General features: G+C 39.4%; 1 protein-coding gene across 2 annotated transcripts in view; it reads left to right on the top strand.

The window, feature by feature from the left end:
- Nucleotides 1–2027: 2027 nt before the first annotated feature.
- The window catches only part of DTNA (dystrobrevin alpha), a 369466-nt gene continuing 356150 nt past the window's right edge, over nucleotides 2028–15343 (top strand). The window contains exon 1 of one of the 2 annotated variants that reach the window (XM_047696397.1): nucleotides 2028–2229. The gene's annotated coding sequence lies outside the window, so the exon portion shown is untranslated. Of the gene's footprint in view, nucleotides 2230–2717; nucleotides 2741–15343 lie in introns of those variants that run through there. The other variant, XM_047696399.1, reaches the window with a different exon arrangement.

The following is a 15343-nucleotide window of genomic DNA, read 5'->3' as shown; positions in this document are numbered from 1 at the left end:
CCACTTTGGGGTGCCTGGGTGGCTCAGTGGGTTAAATCCTCTGCCTTCGGATCAGGTCATGGTCCCGGGGTCCTGGGATCGAGCCCCACATCCGGCTCTCCGGTTGGTGGGGAGTCTGCTTCCCCCCCGCTCTCTCTGCCTGCCTCTCTGCCTACTTGTGATCTCTCTCTCTGTCAAATAAATAATAAAATCTTTAAAAAAAATCCACTTTAAAAATCCACTCAATTTTTAAAACTGAGAACACTCAGGGCAGCCTCTAGAGGACTGACACCTGGTGTCTCTGCCATTAAATTCCTATAAGCTTATCAAAAGATAATGTCTGATAATAATAAGAAAGTCTATCAGTTCCTAAATTTGATATCCATGCAGCAAAATTTGGAAAATTTTGGCATTCATTTGAAAGTTGATCCTCTTTTTCTTCTTTTTTCCCCCTCCTCTTCTCTCCTTCTTGTAATGTCTTAATTTTCTTTTTTCTCCCCTCCCCACCCACCTCCACTGCTTAGTCTTCTGCCTCTCCTTGTCCCATCTTCCCTCTCTCTCTCTCTCACATCATTTCTCTTGGGAGCATTAGAAGGCTGGTTAGCTGCTGCATTTTCTTATATAGACCTGAACAAAAGCTACCCAAGAGTGTCCTCTGTGAGGACTCTTACAATATTAAAAAAAAAAAAAATCCCCATTTAGTGTTTATGTAGGGTGTGCACATAGAGAAGGGCAAAGTTACGGTATAACCTTGGCCATTTAGATACCGTGGGCATCAAAGGCTGACTGAAATACCGGCACAGAGACAAATGAAATCATTTAAATGTGGAGCGGAAATTAAGTAGGCAAAAAGAAAAGGACTATCTCTTGTACTTTCTTTGTGATAATTCACCAAATAACACCAAAAATAATAAAGCGTTGCATCTGTAAATAATTCAGTATATATATCTTGTCTAAACAACTAGATGTAAATTAATGGGCGTCAGGTTCCATATCTCGAACTTCTCTATAGCCTTGCAAACAGCACAACTCTTTGCATACACCAGGCACTTAAAAAGAGTTTGAGTGAAGTATAACAAATCACTATGAAACTGGTGACTTACCCCTCAAAAATTGCCCAGCAGTTGCTTCATACTATCTAAGGGTTTTAAACCCTGCAAATGAATAGGATCTCACACAGATACACACACATACAACCAAATACACATACCCCCCATAATACAAATACAGAAGATAAATACAAATAACGAGAGGAAAATTATATAAAGACATATCCACGTAGAAAAATCAATTAATTAATTTGCTAGATAGTTGGTAACTTAAAAGTAATCAAGGATATCTTGATTATGTTCAGTAATCTAAGTTTCCAAGAATTGGTAAGAGTGAATAAGGAACCAGTTAGTAGCTGTGCAATTAATATTTATAGTGAGAAACTGACTTACGTGTACTTGGATAAGTCATGTTATCTGACTTAGGCTTCATGCTTCTCTACCTGAGGTGACAATACTATTTCCCTTCTCATCCACCTCCTCTGCAAAGATGTTCAGCAAATAAATGAGGTAATGTTTGGGAAATGTTTGCAGCTTGGGAAGGAAACCCACTGCATACCTCTCAGGTGTTATTACTATTCCATAGTCAAGCCTGGCATATTATTTTTATTTTAAATTGAAATTGTACTGTCTGAGTTCTTGGGTTCTGACCAAAATCTGGGTCAACATAAGAAGATGATTATCTTTAATTTTAATTCTGAGGCTCTGTTCGGATCCCTTGCACGTGTGAGGGAAAACTGTAGCAATAAACAAAGCACATAAATCAAGCTTTGAAAGAGAAAAATCTCTATCCAAGGAGGATTTTTTTTTTTTTTTCAATGAAGAGCACGAACACTGTATTTCCCCAGAGGAATATTTCGGTCCAGGAAGGAGGATAGTGCATGCCGTGTGTGTATGCGTGTGTGTGCATGTGTGTGTATGTGTGTGTGCTGTGCGTGCGCGCCCGCGGAGAGAGGGGCGGGGGAGGCGGATGAGGAGGATGAGATCATAGTTTCAGGATCCTCAGGAAACCCTGGTACTGGCAGCAGCCAGCCTCTGCTGTGCCCACATGACCCACAACTCTGGCAGCGGACCCGGCACTTCCAACATTATTAAATAATAAGAAAGCGGCTCCTGCTCCATGCCCAAACCTCCCTACAGACCAATGGACACCTTCTAAGAGTTTGGCGAGTCGGTGACTGAGGCGCCCGTCCATTCCAAGGTGTGTGCAAGGCGTTTTCCTCCTTGACAGCTCCGGGATGGGGGAGGGCGCGGGAGTGGAGGGGGTCCGGGCGCCGGGCGGGGAGTGGGCGCGGGCCCGGCCGCCGCGCGGTGCCCCCCGGGCCGCCGGGTGCCGCGGAGCGAGCCGCGAGGCGGCAGATGCACATGACGCGCCGCCCCAGCTGCGCAGGGACCGCAGCCGCCCACGGCGCCGGGGCGCGGGCACAGGCGGATCGGCTGCCGGAGCAAGGGCAGGCGCCGCGCACCGGCAAAGTCAAGAGTGGAAGCGGGCGGCGAGCGCCGGCTGGGGAAGGGAATCGCCCCAACGCCCACTCGCGGGGTTCCCACCTGTGCGCGGGCGCCGGCCGCCGCCAGCGCCAAGCATGTGCCGAGCGCCGCAGCCAGGACTGCGGCGCGGCGCCTCCCCCGGCGGCGGGCGGCGCCTCGGGCCCGCGGGGCGGCGGTAGCGGCTGCTGCAGGATGGCCGGCCCGGGGGCGCGGGGGCCGCGCAGGTAAATCTCGGCCTCCCGCGGCGGCCCGGCAATGCCGCAGCCCCCGCTGTCGCCGCGGCGCCGCTCCCGGGCTCGGCGATGGCAGCCGGCTCCGTGGCGGCGCGGGTCGAGTTGTTTTTGTTGTCAGTGCTGCGCTCCCGGGCGTCCCCGCGGGCTGAGCCGTTGGGAGGTGGCGTGGCCACCTCCATTAGGGATGGCGCTCACGTGGGGGAGCAGTCTGGGGGGTACTGACCGGCAAGGCGGCGACGGGTCCCTTCCAGCCCGCGGCGTCTGCGCGTGTTGGAATGCACTGCGGCGCCCGGGCGGGTGCTGAGGGGAGTGGGCGCGCGGCGCTGGGGGCGGCGGGCGGCGGACGTGGGCGCGCGGGGGGCGGGGGGCGGCGAGGGGCCGCAGCCTTTATAGCCTGTTGCCCATCTCGGAGTTCTCCGCTGGACAGAGGGCGGACGGGAGGTTCGTTGTGGTGCCTGGAGTGGGAGGTAGAGTGGCGTCTGTCAAAAGACCAGAGCCAAGGAGAGAGGAGGGATGGCCGGACGGCGGTGCTGGGCTCGGTGGGACCGTTCCCGGGACTCGGTAGGTAGTAAAACTTTCCTCGTTGGCAGGCTTGGGGTACGACTTTGAGAAGACAAGTGTGGAACTTGGGGGAGAAACGCCGGAGGCACACTTGCAGAGAAGCTTACCGCCCTCAGGGTCATTCTTGCTCTAAAAAATGGTCTTTGGAGTTAATATGGACGTTCAAGTTTTCCTGTTTTCTGTTAGGATCACTGAGTATTAATGTGTTTGTGTTTCCTTTTCAACATAACAGTAACCCATATTGTTGAAGTATGAATAGTTACGTTTCATTTACAAAAAATATACTTATTTTGTTTATTCCAAAGGTAGAAACTTTAGAGGAAAGCAGCTCTCCGTATGTACCAGGCACAGTGTTGTGTGCCTTCACTCACTCACTTCTTACCGCAACCTGAGGGGTAGTTCATATTGTCCACCTTTTACAGTTGAGGAAATCCAGACCCAGAGAGCTGAAATAACTTAACTCGAAGTCGTACAATTATTAAATGTTAGAGTCCAATTGGGCTCTCGGTTCGCGTTTTAGTAACTCATGTGTTTATATATCTATATGACACCCCACTGTGCCTACAGTTCTTCTATATTTCATATGTTGGCCACATTTCTCTACCAACATGAACGTCTTAACTATGTGCTAAGGGCTGGACATAATTAAAGTTTTCTAATATTTAATATCCTTTGAGTACTTTGGTTAGAATTAACCAAGTTTCCTACAACAGTTAAAAACTCAAGTACTATTTATCAGTGAAGTTAAGATTTTCAGCAGTTAAAATTACCAGCCAAGTAAATTACCACAAAGCAGGTGGCTGAATTGATCTACAGTTTGCACTTAATTTTAAACTTCCTAAGGTATTAGGCTGGTCTTTCCTCAAAACATGGCCATCATTTTCCTCAGAACACTAGAATCTTTGAGCAAGTTTAATCATCTTTAATCCAGTCGTTCTGGCTAGAGGTTAAGCAATTTTAAAAAAGAATTTTGCAATTCTCTTTAAACTGTCAGTGATTAAAAGCAGGTTATATTTCGAGGGTGTTTGTGTGTGTCTGTGCCTTTTAGCCAGTTGTAGGTGCTTTGTACAAAGTTGTGTAGCAATGAAGACTGCAATCAAAATTTCTCATTAGTGCTAAGTTGAAATACTTTTAAAATCTCCGCTTGCTTTAAATGAACCACAATGCAAAGAAGGGTCTCAGTGGGGTGAACTCCCAACTTCACAAATTTAGAGAATTACTCTTCATTTGAGCTTATCATAGAACGCTCAGAATATTCATTTAATTGGATGGATGTCTCTCTTAAGTCTTCATCTGTTATTTCTTCAAGTAAATTTAATTGCTCCTTCACATAACCAGTTTCACATTATTTTGACATTCATAGATTTCCTTAATTCTTGTCTCTCAGTTTAATTAAATTCCGTATACATATTTCAAACCCACAATTATTCAACATTATCAGTGAGAAGACTAGAATCCAACTGAACTACATGGACACATGTTCTTTGGCTATGACAAAAAAAAGTATCCCATTCTTCAGTGGTTAACCTCCTCTGTACCCCCAAATTATGGCTTCAACTTTATTTTGGGATTCCAGAGCAGTGCTGTGGTCAAAATAGTTACATGTCATCAGACACAGTGTTTTTGTTACTGAAATTGAATTTGAATTTTGCAAGTCTATTTATAGGAAATGTTGATTGTTTATTGAAAGGCATATGTTTTATAAATACATGGATATGTCCTTTCTATAATACATATATGTCAGAACTGTTCCAGTTTTCAGCTTCTGTTGCTTATTTGAGAGAAAGCATTCCCTTGCTACTTTTACTCACCTGGTAGATATGACATGACTTTTTCCTTTTAGGAGCCACATCTCTAGTTTTGGGAGAATTGTAATGTCTCTGCCTCTTGAGAGCCCTCTCCGTTTCAGGTGCTGGTTGGGGAACTGGGGATCAGTAATGAGCAGAAAGATGAGTGATCCCTGCCAACACAGGGGGTCAGACTTTAATAAAACAATTATGCAAGTAAATGTTTATTTGCAAATTGAGATAAGTTCTCTGAAAGAAAGAATTCTATAAAAATGTGTAATAAAGGGGCACCTGGGTGGCTCAGTGGGTTAAAGCCTCTGCCTTCAGCTCAGGTCGTGATCCCAGGGTCCTGGGATCGAGCCCCGTATCAGGCTCTCTGCTCAGTGGGGAGCCTGCTTCCTCCTCTCTCTCTCTCTCTGCCTGCCTCTCCACCTACTTGTGATCTCTCTCTCTCTCTCTGTCAAATAAATAAAAAAAATCTTTAAAAAAAATTTAAAAAAAAATGTGTAATAAAGGATTCTGTACTAGGCACAGAGGTCAGAACCCGACGCCCAAGCAGTCACATATTTGTGGAGGAATGACAACTGAGAAGGTGTTTACTAAGTCAATTGTCTTCTTAAATGCATTCGTACGTCTTTTCTGAATTATTTTCTGAGTCAGAGACCTTGGTCTCACTCTAGTTATCGCTACATGTCTCTATTCATCAGGAGCCATACTATTTACCTTCATTATTCCCCTAGGGACACAGGGAGATTTACAAAACTATCAATACCTCTTAAAAAATGTAGAGCATATACTACCCTTATCTAGTTATTAACTTACTTGCAGAAAGTTATTTAAGTTTAGTGAAATATAATCATTGTCTTTCTTTGCCTTAACAACTTCTTTTGAATTTTAAAAAAGTAGTTGTGTGTGTGTGTGTGTGTGTGTGTGTGTGTTGTTAAAGTGGCAGTATGTCTCAAATTAGAAATGCCGTTGATTCATCATGCAGTCCCTAAGATTCTCTAAAGTGTCCAAGGGAAGAGAAGAGGCCCCAGAGTAAGGGAGGTGATATTAAGTGATGGATATGCTGGGAATATATGTATTAACAATTTAAAGCAAGCATAGTAACTAAATTTATTGAATAGTTACTGTGTGCTGGGTATTCTGTGGGCTATAGATAAATTAAATTATGTATTCTTCATGAGAGCCTAGAGGTCTGCATGCATTACCCATGTCCCCATTCTATAGGACAGGAACTGAAGCATGAAGAGAGCAATAATCATGACCGCTGTCACATAGGTAGAGATAAACCCTAAATTCAAGTATTCTGATATTGTAGTCCACACTGTTAACTATGGATGTGTAGTACCTAGTTCATAATTTTACTAATGCGTTAAATTCCCATCATCGTTGAAAATAGTAACACTCCTAATTTGATCTTTTGGTTACTTTTCTCTTAATAAAAGTCAGTGGAAAAAAAAATAGAACTTCCTTTGGCAATGCTTTTTGTCCCATAATTTATAGGCAAAATATACATAAAGCAAGAAGAAATATATAAATTCCTAGACAGACTGGAGACCACTAAATTATAAGAAATTTCTTATGATATGTTATATATTTTTAAATTAAAATAGTCATTTGAGCAGCTTTTGAAACTATTGAAATTTTTAGCATCAAGGAAATGTACTTCAGCATTTCAAATAGGGAAATATTTTGGGGGTGCCTGGGTGGCTCAGTGGGTTAAGCCACTGCCTTGGGCTCAGGTCATGATCCCAGGTCCTGGGTTAGAGCCCCACATAGGGCTTTCTGCTCAGCAGGGAGCCTGCTTCCTCCTCTCTCTCTGCCTGTCTCTCTGCTTACTTGTGATTTCTCTCTGTCAAATAAATAAATAAAATCTTAAAAAAAAAAAAAAAGAATCTTCAAATAAGGAAATATTTTTAACAGCTAGAATTTCTGTGACCATTAATAAACTTAAGAATTTTCTATTTTTATTTTTTTAAATTTTATTTGACAAACAGAGATCACAAGTAGGCAGAGAGGCAGGCAGGGGCGGGGGGTGGGGTGGGACAGGCTCCCTGCTGAGCAGAGAGCCTGACTAGGTGGGTTCAATCCCAGCACCCTGAGATCATGACCCGAGCCAAAGGCAGAGGCTTAACCCACTGAGCTACCCAGGCATCCCAAACTTAAGCATTTTAAGTCACCTGTTTCATCTAGCCCCAATGTCTGTCCAGAGTATGCACTGCAAAGAGGATATAAAGTATGACATAAAAACACCTGTTGAATTGTCTTGGTAAAATTTAAGACCCAGTTAAGATTTACATTAGGATCTTCTGACATGGCTCATAGTAAATGTTATGATTAAAAATTTAATAGTTTTGAATATTATCCAAATAATGCTAATCTAAGACACATGGGGTGTATTATTAGCAAAGTGAAGTACTAACTGGTTAAGTCTACTAATGCACATAAAGATCTTTGCACAGTGTCTGAAAATTTAACCAATGTTATTTCTCCCTGAAAATGATGGGTAATATGCAGCTGATATGATTAATGTTAGTAGCAACCATGAATCACAATTCATACGTAGAGCACACATACAAGTACGCGACTCCTTTCTTTGAAATTGTTCGAAATGCTTAAGGCAGTGCATACATTTTCTGTTACTCTGGTATCCCTATCAAGATTGTGATAGGTCATTTCTCTGTTTGCTCAGTTTCATCCAAAAGTTTGATTTCATGGAATAATTAGTAAACTGTTGCTCTAATTTATATCAAAAGGAAGAGCTGCAAGACTTGATCTGACTCTGTGTGTGTGTGTGTGTGTGTGTGTGTGTGTGTGTGTGTGTGTTTGGTGTTATCAGAGTGGAGGATGATATATACCAATGAACAATTCATTAACTGGAGTTTACAATTTGACATCATAGTATAGTGTCCTATGGCAGAGAGTTTTGTATCCTTGATGTAAATATAAAATATATTAACTAGTTATGATTGTTTAGGTTATGCAGTCATAACAAACAACTTTAAAATCTCAGAGACTGAAAAGAACAAAGGTTTATTTCTTGCTAATGCTGTGTGCCCATGTTCATCAATAAAAGACTCTATTCTACATCCCTCTCTCTTAGAGTTCCTGCTAATAAAGCCCCTGCCATCCAAACATCCCCATCTCTCATCAGGCACATGGGAACATGGTGAATCACCCACAAGTTTTTAAAGGCTTCTACCAGGAAGCAACACTTACCACTTTTGCTCATATTTCATTGGCCAAAGCAAATTATATAGCCATTCCTAACCGGAAGATGGACGAGCAGAGTAATCCGATCTTATGCCCGGATGGAAGAACAGTGCGATAGTAGTGAACACATTAATGATTACCATATAAAATTAACCAGTTTCCTTCAATAGTTTTATCACTTAAAAATGACTTATGATATAATGTAAAGTAGAATCAACAATGACTATGCTTTAGAACTTCAGCACAGGAAGGTAATTCCTACATAAAATCACCAGCAAAGAAAGTAGAGACCAAACTTGTGAAATGGATGGTATCCCCCTTTTTCATTAAAGGTGCATTTAGTCAAGGAGTAATCCTAAAGCTATGGTTTATTTTAGATGAATGCATGATGTAGTGTCTTTGACAGTAAGCACAAGCCAAGGACAGTGCCAATGCCTACATACAGCCCCCAAGCTGTGTTTTCAGAACACATTTGACAGTATCAACATGGTAGGAAAAGGAAAGCAACTGTGTATCATCTTCATCACCTGCATCAACACGAACAAAAGTAACGTATATACTATTATGTATTATTGTAAAAAGTCATACAGATAAACATAAATAACACTGCATGTTTATTTAAATTGCCAAACATAATTTGAAAAGTTAGAATATATCCAATCCATATTTTTAAATTAAACCTTGTATTTTGAAATAATTGGAGATTCACATGCCATTGTAAGAAATAATACAGAGAGATCCCACGGTCACTTTTATCCAGTTTCCCCCAACACAAACAAATGTTAAAAAATGGCCAAAAGACCTAAAAAGACATTTCACCAGGAAAGATACATAAATGGCAGATATGTATGTGAAAGGATGTTCACATCATTAACCCTTAAGGAATGCAAATTAAGATCATGGTGAGATATCATACACATCTATCAGACTATTCACTGCAAGTATATAGGAATTTACTGATTTTTGTATTTTTTTTTTGTATCCTGAGAACTTGCTGAACTTATTAGCTCTAAATGTTTTTTGTAATTTCTTCAAATGGTCTATGTAGACCATCACATCATCTAAAAGTAAGGACAATTTTCTTTCTATATGATTAACCTGTATGCCTTTTCTTTTCTTGCCTTATGGCACTGTTAGAAGTTCCAATATCATGTTAAGTAGAGGGCTGAGAATGCACATTATTACATTTGTTGCTGATCTTCCAGGGAAAGCGTTTAGTCTTTCATCATCATGTATACATCATATCAGCAGTAATTTTTTTGTAACTGTTCTTTTTGGAATTGAAAAATTTCACCTCCATTTCAGTTTTTTTTTTTTTACTGTGTTTATCATGAATAGATATTAATTTTTGTCAAATGCTCTTTTCCCCACCAAATGATATGATCATTTAATTTTCCTTCTTTAGCGTGTTCCAATAGTAGAGTATGTTGATTTTTGGCCATTGAACCAGCTTTGCATCCCTGCAATAAATCCCATTTAGCCATTGTGTATAATTTTTTGTATAATCTATTTGCCAATATTTTGTTAAAGATTTTTACATGTATATCCATAAGAGATATTGGTCTATAGTTTTCTTTTTTGGTGCTGTCTTCATTATTAATATTAGAGTAATACTAGCTCCATAAAATGAGTTACAATGTCTTCCCTCTTCTATTTTCTGAAAGAGATAGTGTAGAATTGGTATTAATTCTTCCTTAAATATTTGGAGAATTTGTCAGTGAAACCATCTGGTCTGGGATATTCTTTATATATACATATACATATGTATGTATATATGTATATGTATGTATATGTTATGAACTCAATTTCTTTAATACTTACATTGGTTTGCTTGGGCTGCCATAACAGAATACCACAGACTGGGGGCTTAAACAATAAAAATGTATATTTTCATGGTTCCTGGGGCTGGTAGTCCAAGATCCAGGGATCAGCAGGTTTGTTTTCTTCTCAGGCCTCTTCCTTGTCTTGCAGATGGTTGCCCTCTTGCTGTGTCCTGACATGGTCTGTCCTCTGTGTGTGCCTCCTTGGTGTCTCCCTGTGTGTCTGAATTTACCCTTTTTATAAAGACACTGGTCAGGCTTGATTAGGACCTGTCCTAAATGTCACACTTTAACTTAATCATCATTTTAAAGTCCCTTTCTCTAAACATGATCATATTGGGTATTGTGGTTAAGGCTTCAACATATAAATTCTGGGAGGACACCATGCAGCCCACAACAATATTTTATATGCTATTCAAATGATCTGTTTCATATTATGTGAGTTGTGATAATTTATTTAAGTTTATTGAGGAATTGGTTCATTTCCTCCAAGTTGTCCAATCCATTTGTGGAGCATTGCTCATATTTATTTTTGTTCTTTTGATGTCTGCAGTATCTCTAGTGATATCCTGTGCTTCACTCTTGATGTTGGTAATTTGTGTCTTCTCTCCTCTGTCAGTTTGATGGAGGTTTATCAATTTTATTGATCATTAAAAGACCACATTGTTTCACTGATTTTTTCTTTATTGTTTTTCTGTTCTCCATTTCATTGATTTCTGCTTTTATAATTATTATTTCCTCCATTCTGTTTGGCTTTTGGATTATTTTTCTTATCTTTTTCTATATTATTGAGTGGGTATTTAGATTACTGGTTTTAGGTTTTTCTTCTTTCCTAATGTATGCATTTAGTGCTATGAATTTCCCTTTTGGCACTGCCATAGTTCTGTTACACATTTTGATAAGTTGTATTTTCATTTGAATCCAGTTCAAGTACTTTTCAAAATTTCTCTTTTGATTTCCTCTTTGACCCCTGGGTTACTTAGAGTGTGGTGTTTAGTTTCAGATATTTGGAGATTTTTATTGTTGTTCTTGTATCTCTGTTTTTGGTCAGAGAAACTTATTTCCTGTACTGTCTTTATTTTGGTCTGAGAATACACTCTGTGTCATTCTGATTCACTTAAATATGTTGAAGTTGATATTATGGCCTGAAATGATGTTTATCTTGGATTATTTTCCATGAGCACATGAAAAACCTGTGTATTTAGCTGTTTTGGGGTAGAATGTTCTATAAATGCCCGCTTAGATCCTGGTGGTTGATACTGCTGACCAGTTTTTATATATCTTTGCTAATTTTCTGCATAGCTGTCCTGTTGCTTATTGAAAGAATGTGTGAGGTCTCCAATTGTTATTGTGGATTAGTCCACTTCTTTCATTTCTATCAATTTGACTTTACATATTTTGCAGCTCTGTTGTTTGGTATATTTATATTTAAGACTGCTTTGTCTTCTTGGTGTATTGATTCTTTTATCATTACATAATATCCCTCTCTATATCTGGTAATTTTATTTGCTTATAGTCTATTGTATCTGATATTAACAGATACTCCTTTATTTCTTTGATTGATGTTTTCATGATATCTTTTTTCCTATCCTTTCACTTTCAGTCTGCCTATATCATCATATTTGATTTGAATTCCTTGTACATATAATGTAGTTGGGTCATATATTTTAATCCACCCTGCCAATATCTTTTAATTGATGTTTTCAGACCATTTACATTTACTATAATTATTGATATGTTAGGCTTATTTTTGTCATTATATTTTTTGGTTTCTCTCTCTCTCTCTTTTTAACTTCCTCTGAGGTTTTTTCCCTTGCCTTTCTGTCAGTTACTTGAGCTTTTATAGAATTCCATTTTTTATTTGTCTATAGGGTTTTTAAGTGTATCTCTTTATATATCTTTTAATGATTGCTACAATCAATCATTATAATCAATCTATTACATCATACACACACACACATAGAATTTTTCACTGTCTACTGCTGTTGTCATTTTATCAATTCTAGTGAACCATAGAAACTACTTCTTGTTACATCCTTTCTTTCTCTGCCATTTATAGTTGTCAAATATTTCCTTTACAGGCATCACACAGTGTTAACATTTTTGCTTCAACCGTCGAATATAATTTAGAAAGCTCAAGAGGAAGAAAAAAGTCCATATTTATCCATATTTTTTCTCTCTTGATGTTCTAACATACCTTCTTTTCTTCCTTCCTTTTTGTTTTGAAAAGTTCCTTAACCATTCTTTTAGAGCAGACCAGTCTCCTGGTGACAGAATATCTTTGTTTTTCTTCATCTAAGAATGTCTTTATTTCCCCTTCATTCTTGAAGGATATTTTAACTCAGTATGGGATTCTAGGTTGATAATTCTTTTCTTTCAGCATTTGAAAAATGTACCACTTTCTATGGCCTTCATGGTTTCTGTTGAGACATCTGTGATTCATCTTGGTTTTCTCTTACATGAAGTGTCATTTCTCACTTCTTCTTTTCAAGACCTTTTTTTATCTTTAGTTTTCATAAATTTGATCATGTTGTGTATTGGCACAGATTTCTTTGAGTTTATTCTGTTTGACTTTTCAGATTTATTCAGCTTCTTGAATCTGTAGATTTATGTCTTTTGTCAAACTTGGGAAGCTTTCAAGCATTATTTCTTTGAGTACTTTTTCAGCTCAGTCCATTTTCTCCTCTCCTTCCAGGTACCGAAGACATGAATGTCAGATCTTTTGTTATAGTACTATACTGTATGTGTATCCTATGGCTGCTATAACAAATTTCCATAAACTTATTTTAAAACACACATTTATTCTTTTACAATTCTGGAAGCCAAAAGCCAGATACCAGTTCCATTGGGTTAGTCAAGGTGTGGCAGAGCTGGTTTCTTCTGAAGGTTCCATGGGACAATTCATTTTCTTGCCTTTTGTAGCTACTGGAGGCTATGTATTCTTTGACTCACAATTTCTTCAATCTAATCTCTTGCTTCTATAATCAAATCTCCTACTTTCTTTGCTGTAGTCAAATCTCCCTTGACTCTCTCTTTTAAGAACACTGTGATTACATTTAGGGTCCATCTGGAAAGTCCATTATATTCTCCACATCTCAAGCTCTTTAATTTAATCCCACCTACAGAATCCTTTTTGCCTCACAAGATTCCAGGAATTAGGATCAAACTGAATATCTTTCAGAGCCATTATTCAACCTACTGTACACACAGAGTCTCTAAGGCTTTGTTGTTTCAGTCTGTTTCCTTTGTTTCTCAGACTGAGTTATTCTAGTTATTCTATAATTCATCTCACAGGTTTTTTTCCTCCATCACTTCCACTCTGTTACTGGGCCACTCACAATATTTTATATCTGGTCATTAGGGGTTTTCTTAGTTCTAAAATTTCCACTTAGTTTTTTCTAATTCTTTTTTTCTTTTTCTTCTTTTTTTTTTTTAGCTGATACTTTTTACTTTTTTGTTTCAAGCATGTTCATAATTGCTCATTGGAGTATTTTTTAATTATGACTGCTTTAAAAAGACTATTTGTCAGACTATTCTAACATCTTTCTGTAATCCCATTGTTGGCATCTATAAATTGTCTTTTTTTGGTTCAGTTTCTGATTTTCCTGGCCCTTGGTGTGATGAATGATTTTCAGTTGAAATCTGGCCATATTCTTATTATGTTAAGAGACTCTGGACTTATTTAAACATCCTGTTTTAGTTGTCTTCCATGACCATCACCCCAGTGGGCAAAATGGTGATAGTGCCACCTCATCCTTGCCAGGTGGGGGAAGAAGTGTAGGTTCCTCAGTTGGTCTCCCTTGTCACCTAAGGGGGCTCCACATTATTGTGGGGATTGTGAATTCAAGTTATCCACTAGATCTTCACTGATACCTCTCTGGTTGGGAATGGTAGAAGTGCCTCTTTTATATTCCCTATAGACAACATGGGGACAAGAAGGTTGTCTGATTACTCCTGGGCCATGATGACAGTCCTGACTCTCCATTAGGCATCCCATGACACCACTTAATGGAGATGGGGAGGAGAGACTTGGTACTGCTAGGTGAAGTTAAAAGTTCAGCTTCCCCACAGTCTCCACTGACAACCTAGTAGGAGTGGAAGGTGGGGAGTCTCCTTACCACCTGCTGGGAATGAAAGTCCCAGGTCCGTACTTAACCTTCTATCTATTACATTGGTGGGGATGAGGAAATATGGGGCTCCTTTACAGCCTGGTGAATGTGGAGGTCTAGGTTCCCCACTTAGCCTCTGTTGGCATGGTTGTGGTAGGGGTACATTATTTTCTGTCTTAAATGGTTGGAATAAAGCCATTATTGTCTAAAGATTTTTTTTCATTTATTGTGTCATTCCTTTCCTAGTCCTTTAGCTAAGTAAAGCATAATTTTGTGCCCCCCCCCTTTTTAAATCTAAGTCTGTCAGGATTTCTGGGTTTCTAGTTTCTTATAGTTTCATGTTTGGGATACATGAACCAATACAGAAACCCAAGAAAGTCATCATTGGGGTGACTGAGGGCCCTGAGGCTCCCAGATGGTTTACCTTCTCTCCAACTTTCAGAGTCTTGGTATACTTATTTTATTTATAATGTTAAGGGTTTAATTTTACTTAGTGAAAGGGATAGGGAAAACTACTTCTACTCCATCTTCACAAAAATCTAATTCACATTTTTTATGCAGGTGTAAAATGAAAAATATCACTCGACATTGATTCTCAGAGGATGACGGGGATTAACTGCTACTCTGTTTCTGAATAATAAGTGCTTGACAGCTCAGCAGGATGAGGGGTACTTGGACAATGATGCAGACAGGAACACAGAACATTCCATCAGTGCTAAGGTTCAGGGACCATGTGAAGGTACTTTTACTCCTCCAAATCAGTGCTTTTTCCTCTCCTAAGAGACCATTGCTTCAGGCTATAGCAAAGTTGGAAACTTCTACCATTTTCATACACAGTCTTTTGTGGCAGATTTCTGAAACATCAACATCCCAGCCCCTACTGTATTCTCACTAAATGTTCTTTATTTCCGGGAACATTATCCATCTGAAACAGTTTTGAACCAAAAAGTGTGTGGGAAATGTTGCTAAGCTAAGAAGGAAATAGTGAACGCAAAATCTGTGTTTAAATTCTGGGGAGCACCTACCAGCAAGCATTCATGTTAATTTATTTTGGTGTAAAATTATACATTAAAAACAAATATATTAGCTTTGTCAAGTTGT

The sequence above is a fragment of the Lutra lutra genome, chromosome 12 (assembly GCF_902655055.1).
Source record: "Lutra lutra chromosome 12, mLutLut1.2, whole genome shotgun sequence".
Lineage (NCBI taxonomy): Eukaryota > Metazoa > Chordata > Mammalia > Carnivora > Mustelidae > Lutra > Lutra lutra.
The sequence above is the reverse complement of the archived record's forward strand: the minus strand, read 5'-3'. Positions and strand labels throughout refer to the sequence as shown.